Raw genomic sequence first — 14,621 nt, 5'->3', positions numbered from 1 at the left:
TTGTACATAGTCACTTGGCAGCGCGGTGCAGCATGTGTTAGCTGCCAGATCTCGGAAGCAAGTCAGGGACACTTGTTAATCAAATAGGGACAATTTCCCTCCCATAACCCTGGCCACAGAGAGGTTCACACAGTCTCAGCATAACTGCCATTGTTGCCCCAGTCAAATTTGAGCACCAATTTGATTTCCTCCAGCCCCTGCCTCTGACAGCAGTGCTTGGGGAGCAGCCAGTGGGATGGTGTAGGCAAGAGATGTGGGGAGGCCCACACAAGAGCTCAGCGCAGAGGAGGCAGATGGTGGAGCAGCGTGACTGTGGATGGAGAAGGGTGCTGGCTGATGGGAGGTGAGGATTCCATGGGCCAGAGTGCAATGAAACAGGAAGGAGAAAGGAGATGCAAGGGGAGGCCAGAGCCATAGGACAGCTATATAATTCTCTTGGTAACTTCTGCCTCATGGTCCCCTCATCCACAGCTGCATGCCTAGGTAGTAGATCAGACACTAGCGGAAAAGTTTGATGTTCCCGACACCGTTCTTGCTCCAGAGTTCCTGCCACCCGGGACAAGTGTTTACAAGCAAGCATCAGCCCAGCAAATAAGGGAGAGAACATGCAATTTGCTTTAAAAAAAGCACTCAGTTCTAGACACCTGCAGACCCTAGCAGAGCAGTCTGCCAACACGATCTTGTCTCCTCAGTGCAAGCAGAGAGTGGAAATGCATGCAGCCCTCATGCTCTTGCAGAGAGTAAGGGAAGCTTGTAGGGGACTTCCTATGTCCACAAGCAGTCTCTGCTCGAGGCTGTCTGTCACGCGACTGCGACAGGCAATTCCAATCATGCACTCATATTCCCTTGCCTGCAGCGAGACAGAGGCTGGCCAGTCACTTGAGCCCAATATTTAGGGGGTTTCTGATCCTATCAGGCTGTGGAAGTTCACACCCCAGAGAGTGGTTTCCATGGAACCAGTCCCTTCTGGAGCGGTGACCAGAGGCAGCTAATGGGAGTTTTGGAGGGAAAAAGCTGCAGGCTCCGTGCTGGGAGGCAGCGGGACGTGGTGAGTGGCGCGTTTGGGCCAGCTCTGGGTTGCTCTCTGTGTACAAGCTGTGGAGCTGGGCTGTGAGGCTTAGCCCTTGGAGCTTTGATTCCCCCCTCTTCCCCCAAATCCAATGGCTGGGAGTTGAAGCTAGACAAATTCAGACTGGAAACAAGGTGTACATTTTTAAGGAAGAGCAATTAACCACTGGAACAATTTACTAGGGGTCATGGTGGATTCTCTATCACTGACAATTGTTAAATCAAGACGGGAGGTTTTTCTAGGAATGACTCTGCCTAGGAATGACTTTGGGGTGGGTCTCTGGCCCGTGCTATACAGGAGATCAGGGTACATGATCATAATAGTCCTTTCTGGACTTGGAATCTATCACCAGCAAAGCAACCAGCACACCAGTCTACACAGTCAGGGCCCTGGCACTCCAACCCAGGGGAGAATGGGCCAAACATTAGTGACAGAGGATGTGGAAAAAGCTAATGTACTCAATGCTTTTTTTGCCTCTGTCTTCACTAATAAGGTCAGCTCCCAGACTGCTGCGCTGGGCATCACAACATGGAGAATAGATGGCCAGCCCTCTGTGGAGAAAGAGGTGGTTAGGGACTATTTAGAAAAGCTGGACGTACACAAGTCCATGGGGCTGGACGAGTTGCATCTGAGAGTGCTAAAGGAATTGGCGGCTGTGATTGCAGAGCCATTGGCCATTATCTTTGAAAACTCGTGGCGAACGGGGGAAGTCCCGGGTGACTGGAAAAAGGCTAATGTAGTGCCAATCTTTAAAAAAGGGAAGGAGGAGGATCCTGGGAACTACAGGCCAGTCAGCCTCACCTCAGTCCCCAGAAAAATCATGGAGCAGGTCCTCAAAGAATCAATCCTGAAGCACTTACATGAGAGGAAAGTGATCAGGAACAGTCAGCATGGATTCACCAAGGGAAGGTCATGCCTGACTAATCTAATCGCCTTCTATGATGAGATTACTGGTTCTGTGGATGAAGGGAAAGCAGTGGATGTATTGTTTCTTGACATTAGCAAAGCTTTTGACATGGTCTCCCACTTGTCAGCAAGTTAAAGAAGTATGGGCTGGATGAATGCACTATAAGGTGGGTAGAAAGTTGGCTAGATTGTCGGGCTCAACGGGTAGTGATCAATGGCTCCATGTCTAGTTGGCAGCCGGTGTCAAGTGGAGTGCCCCAGGGGTCGGTCCTGGGGCCGGTTTTGTTCAATATCTTCATAAATGATCTGGAGGATGGTGTAGATTGCACTCTCAGCAAATTTGCGGATGATACTAAACTGGGAGGAGTGGTAGATATGCTGGAGGGGAGGGATAGGATACAGAGGGACCTAGACAAATTGGAGGATTGGGCCAAAAGAAATCTGATGAGGTTCAATAAGGATAAGTGCAGGGTCCTGCACTTAGGACGGAGGAATCCAATGCACAGCTACAGACTAGGGACCGAATGGCTAGGCAGCAGTTCTGTGGAAAAGGACCTCAGGGTGACAGTGGACGAGAAGCTGGATATGAGTCAGCAGTGTGCCCTTGTTGCCAAGAAGTCCAATGGCATTTTGGGATGTATAAGTAGGGGCATAGCGAGCAGATCAAGGGACGTGATCGTCCCCCTCTATTTGACATTGGTGAGGCCTCATCTGGAGTACTGTGTCCAGTTTTGGGCCCCACACTACAAGAAGGATGTGGATAAATTGGAGAGAGTCCAGCGAAGGGCAACAAAAATGATGAGGGGTCTGGAACACATGACTTATGAGGAGAGGCTGAGGGAGCTGGGATTGTTTAGTCTGCAGAAGAGAAGAATGAGGGGGGATTTGATAGCTGCTTTCAACTACCTGAGAGGTGGTTCCAGAGAGGATGGTTCTAGACTATTCTCAGTGGTAGAAGAGGACATGACAAGGAGTAATGGTCTCAAATTGCAGTGGGGGAGGTTTAGATTGGATATTAGGAAAACCTTTTTCACTAGGAGGGTGGTGAAACACTGGAATGCGTTACCTAGGGAGGTGGTGGAATCTCCTTCCTTAGAAGTTTTTAAGGTCAGGCTTGACAAAGCCCTGGCTGGGATGATTTAATTGGGGATTGGTCCTGCTTTGAGCAGGGGGTTGGACTAGATGACCTCCTGAGGTCCCTTCCAACCCTGATATTCTATGATTCTATGAAACTGGGCAGAACATTAGAGCTCAGCTAATAAATGAAGTGATCACACCTGGCTGATACTGCCCTTATTTAGGTAAGGGAGGTTTCATCATTTATAATCTTTCACATTTAAAAGTTTTAAGAACAAAGTCATCAAACCCTTCCCCCTAACGTAGATGAGTTCATTCATGAAATACAAGAGCTGGGCCCGCTCCTTTCTGTCCCACCCTGGCTTCTCCCTGCAGTCCTCCCACTCCAGTAGGGGAGCCCGTTCCTCCCCAGAGCGACAGGCAGTGCTAAAATGCCCAGACATTGTGTCTTCCAGACCAGCAATATTTCCTTGGGGCTTAAGGCAGCGACTACACCAGGAAGCGTCTAGCTGTCTCATCTGCTCCTCCCCAGAATCACTTTGCAACCGCAATCTGGTTCAGCCACATTTCAAACACTGTCCAGGCTGCTTTGCTCCAGGCAGTGTGGGTGGGTTAAGTGCCTCCCCTCAGCCACACCCTTCTCTCCCCTGAAGGTCCCAGGGAAGGAGAAAGCTGGCCCACCCCGCAGCTGAAGTTCCCTAGGGAAAGGTGGGGATGAGTTGTCAGAAGCTGTACAGAGATATGCCAGGAATGACACAGAAGAGGAGAGGACGAATGGCTTCCCAGGTAGAGAATAGTGCCAGGATGGGGAGAGGGAAGGCTGCAAGCTCTGCCCGCAGGATGGGCCCTAGGAGCTCTCACGGACTAGATCCAATTTGCACCAGCTGCTTTAAGTCTGGCTGCTTCGGACAAATTGGAACCAGCTCTATGTCTGCAGCGTCACTCCCAGCCATGTTTGTGGCCCGAGCGTAAGTGGCCGAAGGGAACGTTCTGCATTTACCACCTTCCTTCCCTGGCGAAGGGAATTTCCTCTCCACAGCCATTCACTCCCAGATGGCTTTTAAAAGCAGCCAGACACCATGATTAGACTTTGCACTTCCAGCTCTTCCTATTCAAAGCACTTGCAGGCCTCTGGAGTCTCCCACCATGGTCAGGTATATCACCCTGCCTCATAGCACATCTGCTTCATCGCTGCAAAGGATCCATTCTGGGAAGCTGCGTGTTACTCACAGTTCAGAGCCCAAACAGCTAGTGAGGTCAAATTGTTTGTGTGGGGGTGGAGATGTAACCCTGCCTTCCCCCAGCTCCGTTAATAAGGACGTTTGAGAACCATATATCATGAGGGGACATCTGAAGCTGAGGGATGTAACCTGCATATTGAGCAAAATCTACTTGCCCAGCCCTGGTTATGGTAAGGGCGTGCGTCTAGCTGGAAACAGACTGTTGCACGTTGGCAGGCTGAGCAGGGGAGAGGGACTGGCCACATGACAGGGAACTGGAGTCTGGAACAGTGAGGGAGGCTCAAAGGAGGAGAGCAAGCATCTCCTTGTAAAGGGGGGAGACAAATGAGGCAGGTCTGGCAGGATTCTGGAGTTAGGGTTCTCACACTGGGGGTTGGTACCCTTCAGGGGGTCACAAGGTTATTACATGGGGGGTCGCAAGCTGTCAACCTCCACCCCAAACGTGGTTTGCCTCCAGCATTTATAATGGTGTTAAATATATAAAAAAGTGTTTTTAATTTATATGGGGGGTTGCACCCAGACTTGCTATGTGAAAGGAGTCACCAATACAAAAGTTTGAGAGCTACTACGCAAACAGTTCATACGCGAGTGTGTTCCAGACTGATTTTCCAGGCCTCAGGTGCCTCCTGGCTCTCTGCAGGGGCGCAAAGAGATATTGGTTTAGCCAGGACGCACTGGAATATGTGCAATTCTGGATACCCACAGACACATTAAAAAACACAGCCACCAGTCTACAGGGGAGTGTGGACAATGGGGTCTTATCCATTAAGGAGCTTGAACTGCCTCTCACTAGCTGTCTGGGGCAGCAGCATCTCACTCCAATAATGAACCATCCAGGGGTGTGAGGCTATGGGCTCCTACTCAGCCTTTCACCCCTTTTGGCTCCAGGCACACTGGGGGAGATCTACTTTGGAGAGATGTTTGTGTATCAGGATCCTGCCTAGGACAACCCTTGCGTCCTATGGGGGAGGACGCAGCCAAAGGTTTCTTAGGTGGGAGGGCTGGAAAGGAGCTTTTGGGTCATTCAGCCAGTCCTCTTCCAAACAACACCAAATATGAGCCCCAGGAGGATACAGGATGGATTGAAGAGAATTACAAGGGAGAACAGGAATGGAAAGAACTTGCAGCCAGAGGGAACAGTAGATAGACTGGAGAATAGCACCATCACCAGGAAAAGGCAGGTCTATGTGATTGGGGACTCTTTACTGAGAAGAATAGACAGGACTGTAACCAGAGCTGATCCGGAGAATAGGAGGGTGTGCTGTCTTCCAGGTGCTAAGATACGGGATGTAGACCTGAGGTTGAAAAGGATTCTAAAGGGAGCAGGAAAGAATCCCCTAATTATCCTTCATGTGGGAACAAATGATACGGCTAGATTCTCGCTGGAAAGTATTAAGGGAGACTATGCTAGGCTAGGGAAGACGTGTAAGGAAAATCGAGGCTCAGGTGATCTTTAGCGGGATTCTGCCTGTTCCTAGAGAAGCACAACAAAGGTGTGACAAGATTATGACTATCAACAGATGGCTCAGGCAGTGGTGCTCTAAGGAGGGCTTTGGGATGTATGGCCACTGGGAGGCATTCATGGAGAGAGGACAGTTCTCTCAGGATAGACTTCATCTGAGTAGGGAAGGAAATAGACTTCTCGGATGGAGGCTGGCACAACTGATTAAGAGAGCTTTAAACTAGGAATTTGGGGGAGATGGTTGGGAGATGTCCAGGTAATCTCCACGCCGGATTTTAGCATTGAGAGGAAAGAAAACGAAGTAAGAGAGGATACAGCCGTGGGTAGGAGGAAGGGCAGTGTAGATACCAGTCTAATAGGTTCTACTGGCTGTAGAATGACCGGGCCTAATCGGGTACAGAACGTGAGCGAGGCCAAACAGCAAAAATGAAGATGTTTGTACCCCAGTGCGCGGAGCCGGGTAACAAAATGGAGGAACTAGAGCTACTGGTGCTGGAAATGAAACCAGATATTCTAGGGAGAACGGAAACAGGGTGGAATAGTCGTCACGACTGGGCTGCAGGTATTGAGGGGTCTGTGCTGTTTAGGAAAGACAGAAATAAAGGCAAAGGTGGTGGAGTAGCATTGTAGATCAATGAGGAGGTTGAATGTAAAGAAATAAGAAGCGATGGAATGGATAAGACAGAGTCCGTCTGGGCAAAAATTACATTGGGGAAGAAAAATATTAGAGCCTCCCCTGGGATAGTGCTTGGGGCGTGCTATAGACCGCCGGGATCTAATCTGGATATGGATAGAGTCCTTTTTAATGTTTTTAATGAAGTAAATACAAATGGAAACTGCATGATCATGGGAGACTTTAACTTCGCAGATATAGACTGGAGGACGAGTGCTAGTAATAATAACAGGGCTCAGATTTGCCTAGATGCGATAGCTGATGGATTCCTTCAGCAATTAGTTGCTGAACCGACTAGAGGGGATGCCATTTTAGATTTGGTTTTGGTGAGTAGTGAGGACCTCCTAGAAGAAATGGTTGTGGGGGATAATCTTGGCCCAAGTGATCATGAGCTAATTCAGTTCAAACTGAACGGAAGGATTAACAAAAATAAATCTGCAACTAGGGTTTTCGATTTCAAAAGGGCTGACTTTCAAAAATTAAGGAAATTAGTTAGGGAAGTGGATTGGACTGAAGAATTTATGGATCTAAAGGTAGAGGAGGCCTGGGATTATTTTAAATCAAAGCTGCAGAAGTTATCAGAAGCCTGCATCCCAAGAAAGGGGAAAAAATTCATAGGCAGGAGTTGTAGACCAAGCTGGATGAGCAAGCATCTCAGAGAGGTGATTAAGAAGAAGCAGAAAGCATACAGGGAGTGGAAGAAGGGAGGGATCAGCAAGGAAAGCTACCTTATTGAGGTCAGAACATGTAGGGATAAAGTGAGACAGGCTAAAAGTCAAGTAGAGCTGGACCTTGCAAGGGGAATTAAAACCAATAGTAAAAGGTTCTATAGCCATATAAATAAGAAGAAAACAAAGAAAGAAGACATGGGCTGCTAAACACCGAGGATGGAGTGGAGGTCAAGGATAATCTAGGCATGGCCCAATATTTAAACAAATACTTTGCCTCAGTCTTTAATAAGACTAAAGAGGATATTAGGGATAATGGTAGCAGGACAAATGGGAATGAGGATATGGAGGTAAATATTACCATATCTGAGGTAGAAGAGAAACCTCAAACAGCTTAATGGGAATAAATCAGGGGGCCCAGATAATCTTCATCCAAGAATATTAAAGGAATTGGCACATGAAATTGCAAGCCCATTAGCAAGAATTTTAATGAATCTGTAAACTCAGGGGTTGTACCGTATGATTGGAGAATTGCTAACCTAGTTCCTATTTTTAAGAAAGGGAAAAAAAGTGATCTGGGTAACTATAGGCCTGTTAGTTTGACATCTATAGTATGCAAGGTCTTGGAAAAAATTTTGAAGGAGAAGGTAGTTAAGGACATTGAGGTCAATGGTAATTGGGACAAAATACAAAACATGGTTTTACAAAAGGTAGATCGTGCCAAACCAACCTGATCTCCTTCTTTGAGAAAGTAACAGATTTTTTAGACAAAGGAAACACAGTGGATCTAACTTACCTAGATTTCAGTAAGGCGTTTGATACCGTGCCACATGGGGAATTATTAGTTAAATTGGATACGATGGGGATCAGTAGGAAAATTGGAAGGTGGATAAGGAATTGGTTAAAGGGGAGACTACAACGGGTCCTACTGAAAGGTGAACTGTCAGGCTGGAGGGAGGTTACCAGTGGAGTTCCTCAAGGATCGGTTTTGGGACCAATCTTTTTATTACTGACCTCGGCACAAAAAGCGGGAATGTGCTCATAAAGTTTGAGGATGATACAAAGCTGGGAGGTATTGCCAATTTAGAGAAGGACAGGGATATCCTACAGGAAGATCTGGATGACCTTGTAAACTGGAGTAATAGTAATAGGATGAAATTTAATAGTGAGAAGTGTAAGGTCACGCATTTAGGGATTAACAACAAGAATTTTAGTTATAAGCTAGGGATGCATCAATTAGAAGTAATGGAGGAGGAGAAGGACCTTGGAGTATTGGTTGATCATAGGATGACTATGAGCCGCCAATGTGATACGGCCGTGAAAAAAGCTAATGCGGTCTTGGGATGCATCAGGAGAGGTATTTCCAGTAGAGATAAGGAGGTTTTAGTACTGTTATACAAGGCCCTGGTGAGACCTCACCTGGAATACTGTGTGCAGTTCTGGTCTCCCACGTTTAAGAAGGATGAATTCAAACTGGAACAGGTACAGAGAAGGGCTACTAGGATGATCCGAGGAATGGAAAACTTGTCTTATGAAAGGAGACTCAAGGAGCTTGGCTTGTTTAGCCTAACTAAAAGAAGGTTGAGGAGAGATATGATTGCTCTCTCTAAATATATCAGAGGGATAAATACTGGAGAGGGAGAGGAATTATTTAAGCTCAGTACCAATGTGGACACAAGAACAAATGGATATAAACCAGCCACCAGGAAATTTAGACTAGAAATTAGACGAAGGTTTCTAACTATCAGAGGAGTGAAGTTTTGGAACAACCTTCCAAGGGAAGCAGTGGGGGCAAAAGATCTATCTGGCTTTAAGATTAAACTTGATAAGTTTATGGAGGAGGTGGTATGATGGGATAACTTGGTTTTGGTAATTAAATATTCATGGCAAATAGGCCTGTGATGGGATATTAGATGGGGTGGGATCTGAGTTACCCAGGAAAGAATCTTCTGTAGTATCTGGCTGATGAATCTTGCCCATATGCTCAGGGTTTAGCTGATCACCATATTTGGGGTCGGGAAGGAATTTTCCTCCAGGGCAGATTGGAAGAGGCCCTGGAGGTTTTTTGCCTTCCTCTGTAGCATGGGTCACGGGTCACTTGCTGGAGGATTCTCTGCTCCTTGAAGTCTTTAAACCACGATTTGAGGACTTCAATAGCACAGACATAGGTGAGAGGTGTTTTGTAGGAGTGGTGGGTGAAATTCTGTGGCCTGCGTTGTGCAGGAGTTCAGACTAGATGATCATAATGGTCCCTTCTGACCTAAATATTTATGAATCTATAAGAGCAATATCAGCCTCTTGTTTACTGCCAACCTTTCTGTCAAGTTAGGAGCACTCAGACTTCCAGAGCCACTGGAGAAATCCATTTCCAGGGCTTACAGCTCAGGAAGGGCTATGGGCCAGTAACCTAGCTAACGATGCATTGCACTGCGGCACCACTCGTTATGAAGTGCCTACTGCCTGCTCCCAGAGAGTATCTGCACCGACTGCAGGAGTACATGGCTCCACACCCCAGGACAGCAACCCTGCATTGATATAGCGCAGCCCTGCAAGACTAGGCACACTTTCTCAAGCAAGTTATGCCATTTCTTTGTGGTCTGTTTTCAGTTCTCTTGGAGACGGGGAGAGAGAACACGTGTCCTTTCTTTCTCCGAAAGAACTAGAGGCTGAGCTTTAAACACCAAGCAGTTTGTATGAGTACACGTACACCCCCCGCCCCACACACACCTTTAGCCAACTGCCAAAAGGACTACACCCTACTCACGCCCTGTCCTCCCACTCCACCTGCTGCGGGCACCTTGCCCAAACACCTAAGTACGTCTGACAAGTTATTATGCAGCCAGTTTAACCCCACTCTGGTGAGACTCCTTGCATCTGCAAGGGTCTTAAATGCTGGACAGCCGTATTGATTTCTCTGGTTAGAAGTGTGCGCCTGCCCAAATCACGGCTGTACAGTATAAAATGGCACCTGTGTCCCCGCAGCTGGATTTGTGGCCAAACTGCCAAGCATAGCTGCCAACTTCTCCTGGCGCCGCTGGATGCTCACGTCCCCTTACCCCCGGCCCCGACTCCACCCCTGTCCCGCCCCCGCCTGCCCCATTGCAACTACTCCGCCAAAGTCCCCACTCCAACTCTGCCCTCTCCCTGCCCCTATTGGGCTCCTTCCCCAAATCCCCACCCTAGCCCCGCCTCCTCCCCTGAGCACGCCGCGTTTCCGCTACTCCCCACTCCCTCCCACAGCTTGTTTTGCGGCGGCAAGCACTGGGAGGAGAAATGGGGAAGGCGCGCTCAAGAGTGGAGGCAGAGTGGAGGTGAGCTAGGCCGGGGGGGCGGGGAGCTGCCCATGGGTGCAGAGCACCCACCAATTTTTCCTCCTTGGGTGCTCCAGACCCAAAGCACCCATGGAATTGGCGCCTATGCTGCCAAGGTAGATTACCCAGAATTTAACATATCTAGATGCTTCCCTCCACACTAGGTCACTCTCACTGGATGTGGACACAGCTTTGGGTATCAGGGGAACCTTTACTTTTCAAGTCCACACCATTTGGACAGCGGAGGGTAAAGCCCTAGCTTTGATCTCCTGGGCGTGGGCATGTTTTCTAGAAAAGCACTGCTCTATTCCACACCCTTACGCTAGTGACCCTCATTTTCAAACAGCCTCAGCTTTGCAGAGCAGAGCACCTAGGAATAAATTCAGCACCTTCATCTTGGAGCAAAGGAGCTGGTTTTAAATCACTTTTCAGCTTAGAGAAGTCAGATTGCACTTTGACTCCCTTTATGTACACACCGAAGGATGACAGTCGGAACAGCTGTGAAACACCGATAAGGCTGGGAGCAAGCTTGCAAGACCATGGAGGAGGGGACTGAAATCATCATTCACTTCCCCACTCTTCAGCCCTTCTTTTTTTTGTTATTGCATATCTGATAGTGCTGCAAGGAGTGGCCTCCACAGGGAGCAGGGTTTTGCCAAGGTGTGATGCTTAACGCCTGAGGGTGGAACTGATCTGGTAAGAGCCGTAATGACTATCGTGGGTGTTCAACTTGATGCAAATGCACCTCTGTTGCCTAACACATTGTATGACCTAGGGCTGGGGTTCTCAAACTGGGGGGTCAGGACCCCTGAGGGAGTCGAGAGGTTATTACATGGGGGGTCACGAGCTGTCAGCCTCCACCCCAAACCCCGCTTTGCCACCAACATTTATAATAGTGTTAAATATATTAAAAAGTGTTTTTAATTTATTAAGGGGAGGGGGGGTCACACTCAGAGGCTTGCTATGTGAAAGGGGTCACCAGTATAAAAGTTTGAGAACTACTGACCTAAGGCAATGGTTCTCAACCAGGGGTACGCATACCCTTGGGGGTACGCAGAGGTCTTCCAGCCGGGTACATTAACTCTGAGATATTTGCCTGGTTTTACAATAGGCTACATAAAAAGCACTAGTGAAGTCAGTACAAACTAAAATTTCATGTGGATGACTTGTTTATACTGCTTTTATATACAATTCACTGAAATGTAAGTACAATATTTATTTTATAATTATATGGTAAGAATGGGAAGAAGCAATTTGTCAGTACTAATGTGCTGTGACACTTTTGTAGGTTTAGGAGGGATAGCTCAGTGGTTTGAGCTTTGGCCTGCTAAACCTAGGGCTGCGAGTTCAATCCTTGAGGGGCCCATTTAGGGATATGGGGCAAAAATTGGGGATTGGTCCTGCTTTGAGCAGGGGGTTGGACTAGATGACCTCCTGAGGTCCCTTCCAACCCTGATATTCTATGAATCGGACTCCTGAAAGGAGTACAGTAGTCTGGAACAATTGAGAGCCACTGACCTAGGCAGTGGACAGTTCCATGCATCAGAGCGACTCTGGACAAACAAGACTGCACCTCCACTCCAAACGTGAAGTCTGCTCCCCTGTGGCTGCCCCTCTGCATGGGAGATGGCCAAGGGCAGATCGGAGTCTGAGCTCTGCTCCAGAGCGGGAGGCAGGGAGGGGAGGATTGGGGTTTTGGTGGAAGTGTTGCTTAGGCTGGGGTTCAAAGGAGCCAGAGGCTGAGCCATATTCTTAGTTAGAAGTGACACAGCCTGGCTCTGCAACACGGGTCTCATTGTGGATGCCCAGAGTTAGCGTGCAGGGAAACTGCACACAGGGAGATGCAAGGCTGCTGCCAAAGAAACCACCTCCTGCTAATCACTCCTGCTGCATTATTTAGCCACACCTAGGTGACAAAGCATAAGCAGCCCCATCGGCTGGGGGTGGGCAAGTTGACTCATTCATGTAAATTTCAGATAGTGCCTTCTCAAGATAAACAAGACACACAGCAGCTGCTGCCTGGCAAATCTCAAGCAGTCTGGAAACAGCAATGAACTGCAATCCTGCTTCTGCCACCAGAAAGTCACCTCCAGTTAAACCAGGGAAGAAAGTGCTTGGGAAAGGATCAAAGATGGGCAGGCCTCCTCCCACCTCCTGCCGAAAGTGCCTTATCAGAATTGTAGCATGCTGACTCTCTGGAGTGGATGGGTGTGGAGGAGGGAAAAGCCTCTTACACGCTAACTACATACATCACCGAGAGAACAACCATATCAGTGTATAACTTGCTTGCCTGAGTCCAGGCAGTCAGTCACGGGTTCACACCTTGTGCAATGACTTACGTTCATATCCAGCGGTGACGCTGGAGCATGGTACAGAAGGAGGGGCACACTGCATTTTAAGAGGCGTTTTCTATGCTTGAAGGGTAAAAGCTGAAGATCAAAAAAAGGTACACGTCAAAGGGGAATAGCATCCTGGCCAGCATTCCCCAGCAGTTCTACCCAGGCTCCAGCATCCAAGATGGACAGAGCTACTGGAGAGCACTACACAGGCCGGGCAAGCCTAGTGCCTAACATCTGTAGCAGTTTGTACACTGCAAAGGAAAGTAAATCTTGTCCCACGTGCAGGGCGGCCAGCTGTGGATCTACATGTGCATCTGCTAATCACAGAACTCCTGTCCTAGCAAGGTCATTGTATCCATTCAATCTCTTGCACACTAGCAGTTCTCTTACCGAACATCAGGACCAACCCACAATGTCCATCGTGGTGAGAGGCTTATTCTTAGCAAGTTCAAGTGTCAGTCCGAGATGAGGGCTGGCAACAGGGAATGCAGTACATAAGCAGTCAACTCAAACTCAGCTCAGACAGGAACAGGGCGATACTGGTGGACAGAGGACAAGCAGAAGATCCCGCAAACACTAGGACCTCAGTATGTCTGTAGAACATCAGGAAGGTGCAGTGTCATTCTTGGCTCTGCGCTGTGTCTAGAGGCACAAACTGCAGAAGTGTCCAGGAAGGCCTCTTTCCACCTCCAACTGATCCATTGTGTGCCCACTCCTCATGGGCAAAGCCCGACCTCAGTGGGGTAGGGGAAGTCACACAGACACTGCAGGCAGTTTCAAAACATGGCAGTACATCCAAGTAGGACAGGTAAATGAGAACAAGTCACACCAGAGCTCCCTCACACTACCCTGGACCTTCATTCATATTTGATCCAGTTCAAGGTCATCTTCAAAGCCCTCAATGGGCTAGTCTGCTGGATACCTAAATGGACCACCACTGCTTCAAGACCCTCTAGAATGCCGCAATGAACAAGGACGCTGCAGCCAGCAGCACCTGGGCCAAGCATTCTTGGCTCTGAACTCACCACTGCAGGAGCTCAGGATGAAACTTGGGCTAAGCCTCCCCAGCTGCCCTACACATAACTTACATAGTTATCTGCAGGTTATCTGGAGCTCATGAATTTGGGGGACCTGAATCATAATTTTTGAATGCCCGGGGGTTGGCAACACAGAGCCTATGGAAGCCAAAGCATTTTATGGAGTTCCAAGGTTCTTTTGAAAGGAAAAGGCCATTTCTGAAATGCAACAACTTAGAAATTTCCTTCTAAGAGGTAGTGGATCAGGAGACAATGGCTAATTCATGTGTACAACAAAAAACATGGAAATAGCATCAGTTGGGTATTGAGGATTGAACAAAACGAAGTACCAAGCCATGACTCTTGCTGTCTGGACACTAAAATATCACCTTGTATTATCAGTCCATCCTGCCCTTCACAGCTCTGTTTCTACGAGGAACCCTCACAGCCTCCTCTTCTCCCACCAGATGCAGTTTTTCCATAACCTTCTTATGGAAGTCAGTCTCTGTTGCACTCCAGCTGCCCTTGTAATAAGAGGACTAGAACAGTATCCTGGATTCCATTTGGGCCATCACTATATTCTCTTCTAGTCCTACAATAATTTTCTGTCGTTTACGTACAATGCCGCCACTGTTTACATATCCCAGAGTGGTGTTTGCTGCCCAGTCGGCTGCTCTATTATGGCACAACGGCATGGAGCTGCACAACAGTGAAGAAAGCTCTCCTTCACACAGTCACATGTGGACAATTCGTGAGCACGCAGAACATGCGAGGGTACACTAGGACCTCCAGGACTGCACTTGGGATACTGGAGCACTCTTCCAATTAATCTGGATTTACCACTGTGACAAAAGAAGCA

At 48.2% G+C, this 14,621-nt stretch overlaps 1 protein-coding gene across 1 annotated transcript in view; it reads right to left on the bottom strand.

Moving 5' to 3' along the window:
* The window catches only part of FA2H (fatty acid 2-hydroxylase), a 75,030-nt gene that overhangs the window by 22,072 nt on the left and 38,337 nt on the right, over positions 1 to 14,621 (bottom strand). The window lies entirely within an intron of this gene.

This window comes from Lepidochelys kempii, chromosome 12 (assembly GCF_965140285.1).
Source record: "Lepidochelys kempii isolate rLepKem1 chromosome 12, rLepKem1.hap1, whole genome shotgun sequence".
Taxonomy (NCBI): domain Eukaryota; kingdom Metazoa; phylum Chordata; order Testudines; family Cheloniidae; genus Lepidochelys; species Lepidochelys kempii.
This window is presented reverse-complemented; position numbering and strand designations above follow the sequence as displayed.